The sequence below is a fragment of the Mercenaria mercenaria genome, chromosome 13, assembly GCF_021730395.1.
Source record: "Mercenaria mercenaria strain notata chromosome 13, MADL_Memer_1, whole genome shotgun sequence".
Classification (NCBI taxonomy): domain Eukaryota; kingdom Metazoa; phylum Mollusca; class Bivalvia; order Venerida; family Veneridae; genus Mercenaria; species Mercenaria mercenaria.
The window spans coordinates 29,440,851-29,456,339 of record NC_069373.1 but is presented as its reverse complement, the minus strand read 5'-3'; positions in this window follow the sequence as shown (position 1 = coordinate 29,456,339).

Here is a 15,489-nt window from a genome sequence, read left to right as displayed (position 1 = left end):
TGATAAATTATTAATCCATCTTGTTAGGAAAATGCATTAAGTTTACTGTTCATTAGAACAACAAACCCCTTTTTTCTGCACAAAATTTTTAGACATGGTTAGCATGCTTAACATACGTACCTCGGCTCAGTTGTGGTTCAAATACACTTATAAATTGACCGAAAACAGTATTTTTCCTTTCACCACAGAATTAAATCAACATCAAAGTAATGTGGCTTTGTATAGCTACTTATACTAATTTGAAAATTTGTGTTGAGAATCTTAATTGTCGATGAATAATGGTTATAATCATATATATATAAGCTTTCGACATACATTTGTTTCTATAAATAGAGTTTTAATTTAAGTGAATTTAAGTGAATTTAATTTGTTTCAACAAAATAGGCTTTCTCTTTTTTCTTCAGAAAAACAGATTGGACTTTGACCAAAACCAAAGTGCAGAGAAAAATGTCTAGATGTCTAAAGAAAAATTTACTACCCGAAATTTCCAGACAGCATTAGTAAAAAAATTAAGTCAATCTAAAATGGTCAGTCAGTGATTCAACTAAATGGCGATTGTTACAAGTATAAATCAGTCAAATAACTTGATCATAGATTGATAATGACTGTATTGGTAGGACCAGCTGTGCGAGAATAAAAATGTTCTCGCAATAAAAGTCTTTTGAACTTTATGATTTCATATTTCCCACGTCAGTTTAGGAAGATAACCATATACGATAAGTAGTATAGCGTAAAACTTAGTCTTGGTGATAAAAGAATAAAATGGTACCATATGCAGCTGTGACATCGGCCTTTTTGTAGTTTTTATGTTAATATAGGATATAGTTATATATTGAAGGGTTGAATTTTGGCGTAAAAAAGCGTAAGCTTGTTTATGATTAAGGCAGAGAAATAATTCTAATTAGAAATCATTTTACACTTTGAGCTTAGGCAATAATTCTACATCGCATACTTTTAAAACCAAGGGGCAGGACGTGAAGTGGTTGCACACTTGGTTCAAGCGAGCGAAATAGTTGCAAACTTACAAAATGGCGGATATTTTCTGAAATCATCGCGTGTTCGCTTATTTTTTTTTATCAGGTAAGTGGGTTTCTATGGTATTTTGAACTCTATGGATATGTGCATGCATCAGTTCTATTTCTACGTCACACTCGGTTTTGCGTTTCAGCGTTGTAGATTTCGAATTCTCGAAGTTATTGAAGTTATAAAATTGTCATGTCCATGTTTTGATATTTTAATTGCGTCGTTTCTTGCCCTTTTTTACATTCTAATGATCAAACTAGCCTGTTTGGGGGCCATTAAACGAGACAAAACAACTAATTGTGAAGAATTCTATAACCGTTTGGCTCTGCATGTTTTCGGGATAGTGCTATACCCAAATTAATCTTGTTCAAGCAATTTTTTTTCAAACTTGTACTTTAAGCAATTTCTGTTGCAACCTTTTTCTGAAAAAAAAAAGTGTCCAACTAACAGAGAATGTTTATTGTGTAACTGGTTGAAGAGGCAAATCATAAATTTCCTCAAAATTGTAGCAGATAGCGCGAAATTTCATAATTCTATTTCTAATCACGTATAACGACGCTTGGGCACAAAACGAGACTTATTTTTAGCTTTTTGTGAGTTTGGAAGATCAGTGAAATAATATGGTCGATGTTTTGCTATGGTGTGCACTAGCCTTGTGTGTATCTTGCCCAAGAAATTACTTAATGCAAACTGGGTAATCTGACAAGTTCTCGTCTCAATTCTTAGTCCCAATTCTAAGTTCTCATCTCCATTGACCTTTATTTATAATTGACAGAAAATGTGTTAAAGATATTTTACATAAAATAAATATTATAATCGAACAAATATATAGCAAACTTATGTTTTAATTTCAATCGATCTGAAATCTACAGTATTGTATTTCTTGTTCAATTTATTTTTCAGGCAAAAACGCAAGACTGAGACAGCGATGGGAACTCTCCTCTGGAATGTTGTATTTGCGAAAAGAAATCCCGTTCACGGTTTGTGCTTCAACGTCATTTGTCGTCGCATGAGACAACAAACTACCAGGATACATAATTTGTTCATAAAAACTGTTTTTCGTAAAATATTAGTACATGTAATTTTGATAGGAAAAAAAACAAACAACACATTTATATACAACAGTGATGTAATAACATTATGACATAAATGCATACGTTATGTTTTATTTCTAGATTTAGTGTGCAAATATATATCCCAGTCTTAAGATATGATGCAAAATGTTTTGAACTTATTAGAAGTTATAGTAGTTGTTTATCCACCTGCGCAATCTTGTGTCGACATAACATGATCATAATACGAAACAAGGCTATTGAGTGCTGGCAAGATACAACAGTAAAATGCCCTTACGGACCTATGGGCTATTCATATCTATGTTCGTGAAAACATAAACCGTTCATCGTCTTTAATTTATAAGACATACGTACTGTGTATCATATAACAAAGATAATTGATATACCATCGTAGACCAGGACTTGTTCAATATTCATATATCTGAGATTAAAATTTTAATCTCTTATTACAGTGTACAGAAAACATTATTGACCTTCCCATCATTTTATCCATCCGTGGCGTATTAATTTGTCAGTGTGGAAAATGCTTGAATTGGGTTTTAAATCACAGAAAAGGAAAAAGGACTACCACAACATAACTTTGTGAAAAAAGGACCAAGAAACCACATAGTATTGCACGGTTATCAAACTCAAAGAAGCTGTCTTAATGGTGACAAAATGACCCCCGCAGCGCCTGTTTGACATCGTTTGTAACCTAGGTGTATCACTTGTAACCTTGGACCTGCAGGAACCTTAAAGTTACTCAATTAGGGGCGTGTACGCTCGGAAAATTTAAGTTTACGATATTAACGCCATGTGTAATGTTGGGAAGGTTGCTGGTGCTACGTGGTGACTTCAAGTCAGGCCTGTATCATAAGTTATACATGTGAATTTGAAGCTCTTCGCTAAATGCCTTCATGCAGAAGTTAACATTGGCCCCTGTGACCTTGACCTTTAACATGGTGACCCCAACGACAGTAGGGGTCATGTACTCAATACGTACTATCAGCAGGTGAAGTTTGAAGGTCCTGGGTGCAGTGGTTTGCTAGTAAATTGCATTCATGCAAAAAGTTAACATTGGCCCCTGTGACCTTGACCTTTATCCTGGTGACCACCAAAATCAGTAGGGGTCGTGTACTCAATAAGTACTATCAGCATGTGAAGTTTGAAGGTCCCAGGTGCAGTGGTTGTAATCTTGGACACAAGCAACTTTATTAAGACAAAATTGCAAACAGTAGAGTTGTCATTTAAATGTGTAGTGGCAATCAACAGAAAACATCATCATTATGTCTGTTCATTTTCAGAGAAGATGGATTTAATCACAGCCGAACATTTTCTTATTATAGTTTATCAATTTCAATCCACTGTATACAGCGTAAGTGTTGCGCTGTATTTTAATTTGCGAGTTCGCTCAAAATGTAGTTTTAGTGGACTCGTCAACTCTGTAATGGGACTTAACTGGTCGAACACCTCTTGGTAAATTATTCAATTTTCTTAAGGTTCCATGCTTTGGTATGCTTCCTTTCCTTCGGTTAAACTCGTGATCTCTGCAATAAAAAATAACACTGGTAATTTGTGTAATATATTGCAATGTCATGCAAAATTAATATAATATAAAGAACTGAACATACAACATTATACACTGTTGCACTTGACGCTTTTGTTTTGTTTCTAACAATTAAAATAAATTTTGCAAGTAAACGGCATTTCAATATTTGCCCTTGCCATTCATTTCTGTAGCAATACAAGTATGTCTTCTGTATTATGGCACTGCAATTAATTTACTTTTTATTACTGGTTGGTAACCAACATTGCTTGTGTGTACTATAATATTACGCAAAAAATGTATCTGACTTTAGGTTGCTAAAATTGTTGGTTCAGAATAGGAATAGAAAATAAGAATAGGCTTACAAAATTTTATATATTGTCTTTGATACCAATAACACTTACCTAACGGTTATTTCTGATATACGTGATAACGTAGTTTGTTCAACCAATCAAGATTCATGTTCATGCTCTCCGAGACTCGGGTCATAATAGCGTCTGATGTTCATAGCATCTAGACCTGAAAAGATCTGAAAGAAAACAACTGCGTGTTAAAGTCGTTGTCTGTATAGTGCGTATAGCTGGACAAGATCGAAAAGACAAAATGTAGCTATGGACAATGTCTCCGAAAGTTTATTTTATTTCTGCTTGCAATTTAGACAGCTGAATCTATAAACAGGGAAGATGTTCAAGTTATGTAGGAACACTAACCCTAATCCTACCAGGTTTCATGAAAACATGATAAGGTTTTTTATCAACAGTTATATTAAAATATCAAAGGGCCATTTGATGCTATGAAAATGTACGACCCTAAACAGAAAAGAAATGCACACGAGTTGCACAATAAACATTTTCTGTTAGTTGGACACTATTTTTTCAGAAATAGTTTGCAACAGAAATTGCTTAAAGAACAAGTTTGCAACAAAAAAGAGCTTGAACAAGACTTATTTGGGTATAGCACTATCCCGAAAACATGCAGAGTCAAACGTTTATAGAATTCTTCACAATTAGTTGTTTTGTCTCGTTTAATGGTCCCAAAACAGGCTCGTTTGAACATAAGAATGTAAAAAAGGGCAAGAAACGACGCAATTCAAATATCAAAACATGGACATGACAATTTTATGACTTCAATAACTTCGAGAATTCGAAATCTACAACGCTGAAACGCAAAACCGAGTGTGACGTAGAAATAGAACTGATGCATGCACATATCCATAGAGTTCAAAATACCATAGAAACCCACTTACCTGATAAAAAACAAGCGAACACGCGATGATTTCAGAAAATATCCGCCATTTTGTAAGTTTGCAACTATTTCGCTCGCTTGAACCAAGTGTGCAACCACTTCACGTCCTGTCCCTTGAAAACTGTCTATTTAGAAATCAGATTACGATGGAACCAAGTAGTTGCGTCTTAAAATTATTATAGTACACAGAAGAAAATAGAAGCATCAGCAAAAAGCAAGGCACACAGTACATTTGTTTGCACATCGGGTTTGAGAAATTAAAATGGAATTAGGTGAAACTTTACTCTACTGGAGAAAAAACCCTTATATTTGGATATATTTTTATGGTCTCCCTGACCATTGACACTTCTCTGGCATCACCATGGTATATACTATATACTTTCTATTTCTGGCATCATTAGCCAACAACTACTTCGAACGTAGTCGCTGGATGTATATAGATTCCCGAAAAAGCTTTATATATTTTTTCACATCGTACTCGAGTCCCGTAAATCCATATATATGTTTTCATTTTTCGACTGACAACTCTCACAATCCCTTACAAAGTTACAGCTCTTCTCTAGCTTTTCCTCTTAAAGCAGCAGTAAAGTTTCAAAAACAGTGGTAACTTTCTTATTTCTGAACAAAATGTAAAGGTCTAAGTGCGAGCACTTCTCAGTTAAAACGTTTCCTATTCGGTGATCAAAATTTCGATTAAAAACTAGGACGAAAAATTGTTTTCGATTTTTTTTAATGCTGGAAGTAAATCATTGAATTTGTGACTGAAATTTTATTTCTGAATTTTAAATTTAATTTTATATATTATAGGATTAAATGAATTTTGTTTCTGGTATTCATGCATGTGAAAACCCTGGCATATAACGCACACATAAGTATTGCAGAAGGAATACAACTGAGTACGTTTCAAATCGTCATTTTTTTCCCATCATTTAATGTTTCAGTTATCATGGTGTAAAATAAAAAGTAATGTTTACCTTTGTTGAGTACTATATTTAATTCAACTGGACTGGTACACAATAGTTATAGCCTCACTGTTGTGTACCTTTCCAAAATAATTCAAGCCTCATATTATTAACAGCAACACTTACATGTACTCCTACATACATAGTTAGGTGAAATGCGCCTAAGTTGAAGATATAACGTACCGTTTCGATATTTTATTCAATAGAGAAAATGCATGGCTTGCCGGTATTTCATAGGAACAAAATCAAATTGGAATGCAGTTTAACCTACCTACTGTATTAAGCTGTCATTTGAATTTAGCATCAGTAAAATAACTTCCCAATCTCATACCGAACTTATCCATTTCTCCTTTGGATTATACGTTATCTATATGCGATTTTCCTTAAAGGTACATAATGCTTTAAATTTTTATCTTTAAAACAGAAGAAACAGCTTTCCAAATAGATGTTATGAATACTTACAAAAAGCACTATACTTAATATTGCATATGAACTGCTATATAGTTAGAGTCATGAATGGAGGTAATAAAAACAATAGATTCAATAAAACATTCTAGTATATTAAGCAATATTCAAACCTTTGACAAATGTTAAAGAAAGTAATTATCAGAAATAGGATTTAAAGGGAAATTAATGTATTTTATGTTCATAACGGAAAATGTGGCAGCCACAAAGGCATTATGAGCTTTTAAGTATTGAGCTATATAGCATTTTGAATGGGACAGTTGAGAAAAATTGTCAATCTGTTTAAGTTTGGAAGTGAAGCATTTCTAAAATTTATTGCTGCGACGGTTAAAGCATGCAAGTTGATACGAAAGTATATCCGGCTTAGAAAACAACAAAAAATGTAATTTCATTAATGTTGAAATGGGTCATATTTAATTTATTTCTCTTAAGTGCAACGGGACATTTAAAACATTTGTCAGGTGTTTTGTTTAATGATAACAACATATGCCAAATAGAAATATGAAGGTACATAAGGCCTTAAATGAGACATTTTACCTTATATATGAGTAGTGTAGAAAATGTAATTTGTTATTTATGTCTTTTAACTTAAATCCCTAAATATTCAGTAATACAATTATCATTCTTCTTAAAACGTAATAACAGGTATGAACCTAGATAAGAAAATATATCACACTGTAAAAGAAAAAAATCCATGTCACTTTCTGGTTGTATACCTAGTACGCCATCATTAATAACATTTTGTGTTCAGTGTAATACTGCTGCAATGGGAAACTTAAAACACTTCTCAGCTGTTTGTTTCCTTATCAATGAAAGACAAATAATGTATAACGCATGTATCATCTGATGATAAAACATGCTAAATAAGAAATATTCGTCGTCATAAGGCCTTAAATGAGATACTTTTTATCTAATAAATAAATGTGTAGCATCTGTATATAGTTTTATACCTCATGCTTCGAAAGGACGTTTTCCTTTACTAGTACTGTGAAACAGTATTTTATAGTTGGTAATATGCATATAAAACGCTAGTCCTTTATTAGAAAATACCAGGATACATTGTGTGACATAACTAATGTTGCAATGAAGATATATTATACATGTATTCAACATTTTCATACTCCATACAATACAAAATTGTCTTTTCTTGCAGTACATATTACGTCAAATGAATCTAATGTGATCGAAATACATCGACATGCACCATTTCTTAACACTTAATCCATTTAACGTTGAACACTTTTATGTTATCACTCACTATTTTTTCTTTCTCTGATGCACAGCTGACATGCAATGTGTGATCTCTATCACAATATGCTACAGCTGCCGGATGAAAAAGATCTGCTTCCTCAAATCCTTTCATTTCACATTTCTTGCAGCTCCCGGATAGTCTAACAATATTGTCACTGTTTCTGTAACACACCAGTAAGGTGCCATCTTCTAGCTCCTGGATTCCGAAGGGCGCCTTATATCCTGGTTCGTTGAAAACATTGATAATATTTCCCTGCCAGTCAATTTTAATGCACCTACTCCTTCCAATATCATAAGCAGATACATATATTAATTTTTCGTCTCTGCTGACAGCAGTCTTTAAAAACCCTTTAAACAAAGCAGTAGAATCAAATTCGAGCAGAATATTTCCGGCAAGATTCAGAATAATCACCTTCCCGGGATTATAATTACACGCGACAACGAGCTTATCTTGACAATAAGCTACACCACGACAATATTCTCCAACATCTAAACGTCGATCAAAAGACATACCAGTGCTAGTAACAGACAAGATCTGGATACACTTTTCATTATTTAAAGCTACAGCAAGTTTATTTTGCGGAAAACTTATTGCATCATGCGGCCCTGAAGAGAGCGTTATTTCTGATACTAATGCATCATTTTCTACATCAATAAGTTTGATACTTTGTTGTTTTTGTCAGCGAAAATCATTTTCGATGGAGAAATCATAACTATAGCAGCGACGTTGCATTCCTCCTTATCAGATGAAGACTTAATGTTGACTGTACCTTTGTATTGTACACATATTGCTTTATCCGCTGAAGGTTTTCCAGAGGCAGACAGAATTCCAAAGTTGTTCTCAGTCTTGAGTAGTTCAATTATCTTTTGGTTTCGGGTAAATTCAACATCTCCATCTGTTTTATTGTCCTCGAGTACTTGCCTTTTCTTACTTGTCAGTGTAGACAGACGGTCCTCAACATTCTTCATTTCAATAAAAAGTTGGTTCTGCTTATTTTCTTCATTCAGGGAGGTCAGATTCAACTGCGAACAATTGACTTCTTCGACTTTTTCTCCGCAGGCTACGTCAACATTCTCTTGTTTAAGTTTTGCTATGTTTACAAGATCTTCCACTTTTCTAGTTATCTCAATTTCCATTTGATCTAAACAATCATTTATATCTTTCCTAAAACGCTTGATATCTTCAGCAACTTTCCTATAGTTCAGGTCTATCTAATATGTAGCCATTTTAGCATTTTCAATGTCGGTTTTACATTTGTTTACCAAACATTCCATTTCTGTCATCAAATTTCTAAACTCATCAGATACACTTCCTGATATATCAGGAATGTAGTCTACCTCACACAGCTTGTGTCCCAGAGTAACACAGACATAACATGCAATTTTCCTGTGTTTGTTACAGTAAAACTCCAACGTTTTATCTTTATGATTTGCACAAAAATCCGTTTTGTCATCGGGTCTCACAGTATCAATTGTTTGGCTCCTTGGCATTTCGTCTCTGCCAAAAAGGACATGATTCCTCAACGGCCTTGGCCTTTTGTGGTGCTTGTAACATGATTCACACAGGTGTTCTTGGCAGTCCTGGCAAAATCCATATACTGATTCCCTCAAACCATCTCTATCACATGGAAGGCATATCAAGTTCGAGTCTTGTTCGGAAAATGCAGCTAATTTCCCTGGTACCTCCATCACTTTCTAAAAATATTACATACACCATTTTTCACTTGATTAACTAATGCAAATCATTCCATTTATGCATGTTTAGGATACAGAAATGTTTACATGCAAGGTCACGGAACATATTTGTTGTGACAGGCAAAGTAAGCAAGCAATAAAAATATTAATCAATAGCTGTTTATATTCTTTCAAGTGACGACAATTTTATTGAAGATAGTTTATAAATTCTGAAACAATTATTATTATCATTACTTTTTAAATTCTTACCTGCGTTTCAGCAATTGTAAATTTTTTTTCAGAAAATTGGACTTTGGAACGCGGAAGTTAAAATATCGATATAAAGGGAAAACAAGTTATGTCCTATACACGTCGTTCAAGTCAGATTTTATCTCCCTTCAAAAATCATCATGATTATAGAAAACGGTCGATGTTTTATCATGTGTATTCATTTCCCTATCTAGCTGTTTATGCAAATATTTTATGCTATGGTAAATCTACCATTCCGATATATATATTTATACTAAAATAAATTTTAATCCATCTTGTTTGGAAAATGCATAGTTTACAGTTCCTAAGAACAAACAACCACTGGTTGTTTACTATACAAATGTTTTAGACATAGTTAACATGCTTAACCTCGGCTCAGCTGTGGTTCTAATACACATAACATTATTCCTGGTGTGTTCCATATAAAATAGACAGTGCATACAGAGCTTACACATAGCTAGACCCATCTAAGAGTAAAAGTCTTTGCCATAACGTAAATGTAATATAAATTGACGAAAACAAAAAGTTTTTTTCTTTTTCACATAATTTAGTCACCACAGAATTACATCAATATTAAAGTAATGTGACCTTGTACTACTACTTATACTAGTTTGAAAATTTGTGTTGGGAATCTTAATTGTCGATGAATACTGGTAATAATCAAAATTAATATATATTAGCTTTTATATAATGTTACGGATAAATGGGATTAAACACCATTTTTAGATTTTGGAGAGTGAAATCATTCTGGTATTTCACAGATTTTGTGCATGGTTTAGACATTGCATTTTATTTACGCTAAAGTTCTGTCTTCGACATACAGTTGTTTCTATAATGTCTTTAATTTGTTTCAACAAAGCAGGATTTCTCATTTTTTCAGAAGAACAGAATGTTTATGTCATTTGGACTTTGACCAAGACCAAGGTGCAGAGAAATATTTCTAGATGTCTAAAAGAAAAATTTACTACCTAAAATTTCCAGACGGCTTAAGTAAAAAACAATCCTCTCCATAATTGTCAATCAGGGATGCAACTAAATGGCGATTGTGATAAGTGTAAATCAGTTAAGTAACTTGATCATATATTGATAATGACTATATTGGTAGGACCATCTGTGTGAGAATAAAAAATGTTCTCGCAATAAAATTACTTTGAACTGTATGATTTCATTTTTTCCACGTCAGCTTAGGAAGTTAAACCATATAGTCGATAAGTAGTAGTATATCATAAAACTATGTCTTGGTGATAAAAGAATAAAATGGTTCCAAAATGGAGCTGTGACATCGACCTTTTTGCAGTTTTTATGTTGATATGTATTAAAGGGTATAGTTATAATTATATATATATTGAATGTTGAAGGGTTGAATTTGGCGGCAAAAACCGTAAAATAATTCTACATCGCATTTTTATAAAGCCATCTAATTAGAAATCATTTTACACTTTGAGCTTGGTGAAATATATCTACATCGCAATTTCATAAAACCATCTAATTAGAAATCATATTTTACACCTTGAGCTTAGGAAATAATGCTACATCGCGTGTTTTTAAAACTGTCTATTTAGAAATCAGTTTACGATAGAACCAAGTAGTTGCGTCTTTAAACTATTATAATAGACAGAAGAAAAAAGAAGCATCAACAAAAATCAAGGCTCACATTACATTAGTTTTCACATCGGGTTTGAGAAATTAAGGTGGAATTAGATGAAACTTTACTCTACCGGAGAACAAACATACTAATATTTGGCAATCATAGTCTGCCTGACCTTTGACACTTCTCTGGCATCACCATGGCATATAATGTATACTTGCTATTTCTGACATCAGTAGCCAATAACTACTTCGAACGTAGTCAAAGTGTAGCGGATGGAGTCCCGAAAAAGCTAAATATATATTATTTTTCACATTGTACTCGAGTCCCGTAAATCCATATATATGTTTTCACTTTTCACCTGACAACTCTCACAATTCCTTACAAAGTTACAGCTCTTCACTAGCTTTTCCTCGTAAAGCAGCAGTAAAGTTCCAAAAATAAAAAGCGGTAACTTTCTGAACAAAATGTTAAGTGCGAGCATTTCTCAGTTAAAACGTTTCCTATTCGATGATCAAGATTTCGATTAAAAACTTTGACGAAAAGTTGCTTTCGATTTTTTTGGTGCATGGAAATAGACCATTGAATTCGCGGCTGAAATAACTTGAATAAACTTATTTCTGGTATTCATGCATGTGAAATCCTTGTCATAGGTATAGAAGTACAAATAAAAATAAGTATGTTTCAAATCGTCAATTAATTTTTTCCATCATTTCATATTTTTATCATGGTGTGATATAAGAGTTGATACCTCATATTGCTATACACTTATATGTACTCCTATATATTTATACTAATGTGAAATGCGCCTACATTGAAGTTATAACATGCTACTAGATCTATATTCGTTATGTATTCATATGAACTTGTGATATTTTCATAATGCAAACTTTGACAAAAAATCAGAAAAGAAAAAGTATAGTTTATACTAATTTATTTTAGGTCAATTGTGAAGCAAGTTCTACAATTTATATTTATCACTCTCGACACCTCATTCCTGATAGAATCAATCGCCATGAGGGTATGAGAGAATAGGAGCCAGTTTCCCTTTGAATGCTGAGCGCAAAGCAAAGGAGATACTGGTACCATTTTTCACGTCTTTGGTATGACGCGGCCAGGAATCGAACTAACGACCTTCCGCACTCAAAGCGGACGCTCTAACACTATACCATCGAAGAAAACGTATGTTGTAGGATCAAATGTTTTCTACAGTGAATTTAGGCATAGGAATATAGCGAGTCAATCAGAATTTATATTTTAACTATACGTTTTCACAATACTGTTCGAGATCTGTTAATACTTTTAAGTTCACTAGTTGAAAGAAACTTTATTTTTAAGTCCCTTCTTTGTACATCAATCTATAAAGATAAGTCATAAAACATAAAATACAATGTGGGCTTATGCATATACGAAATATAAAAGACTTCATGTATTTTACATGTTAATACTCCCATAAATGACAAGACATAGTGATAAAATCTAGAAAATAAACACTAAAGCACTAGACCATTTAAAGGTTTAATTGCTGAGACACTGGTAGAAAAAAAACAACAATGCTGTACATGTTATACCTTACCCCTTGTTATACTATGAGAACTGCTTAATCACAGCGTCCAAGATATGAGACCGGTAGGAAGTTGGCAGTTAGCAGTTGCAGCAGTTACAGCAGTTACAGCTAGCAGTTGCAGCAGTTAACTGCTGTAATTACCAGCAGTTACAGCAGTTAAACATTGAATCGGCGTGAAGTTAGCAGTACAGCAGTAGCAGCAGTAAGAGCAGTTAACTGATATTCATTTTTTGTTACAAAATTACTCCTGGTCAATTCTTTTACGGACATTGCCAAACACTTGTTCTGTTGCTAAGTGTTACGCCAAGTGCTTCTTCAACGATAATACGCCGAGAAAAGTGCCCAGATGTGGTCGGTGTCTCGTGCGCATTCAGTTGTTCTTTTTACATTTAATTCTATTGGATTCTTCCGCGATAATGCCCAGATATGGTTGGTTTCATGTTATATTGGGGGAGGAGCTTGGAAGCTGTTTTAGGGGGTTGTTTCACCAGCTTGTATCTTTTTTCTTGATAAGTGAAACAAGAGATTTCCCGGAATGGCGGCCACCCGTGCCGGTTGGGGGACAACTCCCTCTACAACGGCCACCCGGTCCAATCCAGAAATCAAGGTCTGGGGCCGAGCTGGAGGTGCCAAAATTGCAAAATGTGAAAATTTCCATAAACGGCCTCAGACTAAGTTTGAGACCCGCTCACGAGTAAACAAGAGTTTTCCCGGAGTAGCCGCCATGCTATCCCCATAGACCGTCACCCTCTACAACGTCAATCCGGTCCCGTCCCAATGTAAGGGTCCCGTAGGGTCCTCCTATTAACTGCTGTAAGCATTTTAGGCAATCCCCGCCTCACACTTCACTCCGGGTTTTTTCCCAAATGAGTTTTCCCGAAATGGCGGCCACCCGAGTCGGGTTGGGGACAACACTCGCTATAACGTCCACCTGGTCCGATCCAAAAGTCAAGGTCGGAGCGGATGTGAATGGTAGTGTTTGTACATTTTATGTTATGAGCTGGATTTTGAGGCCCATACTTTATGTGTTTTTTTCTTCTCATTTATGACGCATGTCAGATGTTTTTCTTTCATATTTGCCCAAACCAACTCAGTAGGATTTCACTTGAAATGAATGTAGCATTATGCTGGAATAGCCAAGACCATTAAGTATGCTGTCACTCGATCTATTTTTACACGACCTCCAGCATATCTGTCTCATTCCTTATTGGCTGGGTCGGGTATTTGTTTCTTGCATACAGTGATACATACTTATAAACAACGGTGCTAGTTGAAATGGCATTTGAATTGGTATCGTCGAGCGCTCGAGATAAAATGTCATGAGCTCGAGATAAGATGTCGTGCGCTCAAGATAAGATGTCGAGCGCACGAGATAAGATGTCGTGCACACATGATAAGATGCCGAGCTCACGAGATGAGATGCCGTGCATACGAGAAAACATGCTGTGCCTACGATGTAATATGTCGTTAACTTTAGATATAGATAAAACTGCTGTTATTATCATTTTTCGGTGGTGTTTTAACAGGAGAAAAAAACGTGTGTTAACAGAGAGGCACACGCTCTGACGTACTTTTAAAACACCTTTACTTAAACGTATTATTGCCACAAAAAAAGATAATTCAAAAGTAAATGACTCAATGTGAAAAAAAAAACAAGGCAGGCGATCCCGCGCATTTCATGTAAATTCAATAACGTTGTGGGGCATATAGATCTAATTAAGTTATTACTTTTTACAAGTTTAAGGCTAGAATAACGTTAACGCATGTTCATTTCGTGTCCTGACATCTTCAAGTTGGCATCCTTGCACTAACGGGCTTGTGCACCAACAAATCTTTCGAGATTCTGCAGGTGTTATAACATGAAAAAATATGCGTTATCCCTACACCATAACAACATTCAGACAGCTTTTTACCACAATATCAAATTGTACAGGTTACGTACGAAAAACAAAAGTCAAAGATCTCAACGGATAAGTCATGCCCCAAGAATGCAGCAGCCTTATATTACATATCCTAGTAAATAACAATGTTGGCGTTTGGCGGGATGACGTTCGGCGGGGCGACGGTTGTCGGGATGACGTTTGTTGGCGGCCTTTCGGCGGGGCAACGATTGTTGGGACGACGTCCGGCGGGGCGGCCTTTTGGCGGGGCGACATTCAGCGAGGTTACATTTGTCGGGGCGACGTTCGGAAGGGGTCATTACGACGTTTGTCGTTGTATCGCCACGGCGAAAAAAAAATCTGGTGTACTCGTGAGAGAGTCATACAGATGTTCGGAAGCGGTTTTCGGTTTTATTTTCCGCTGTTTTTTATGTTCCAAGGCCCTAAGATCTAGCCAGTATCGAAGTTTTCCCTACCAGGCATTGGTGGCGGGTGTCTCATTCTGGAGCAATTCTTGTTTGGAAAGAATTTAGCGCACGGGGGTAGAGGTGGAATGAGGAGGGGCGAGGCGATATTGATTTTAGAATTCAACAACGTACAACAGGTCCATTCCCAAAGTTACAGGGGGTATGATAGAAATAAAACCCGGAAGAATAGAGAAGTGGACCAGTTACTGTACCATCTAGATATTGTACAAGTGTCATTTGGCTGCGTGTCACTACCTGAAACAAGGCACAACCAGCACAGGTCAAAGGTATCGCCATATGAGATACAGCCATGGAGTTAAACCGGTATTTGTATGAACTTTCTCCACAAAAGATGGAACATAAAAAAATTAACATTGTCTTTTAGGAAGGTTATATTGCAACACAGAACAACGGTGCGGTGCAATGACCCGGTAACTGTATTGAACTCGTACAAAACATGTTTGACACAAGATCTTACACAATTCACTCACCCTTTGTG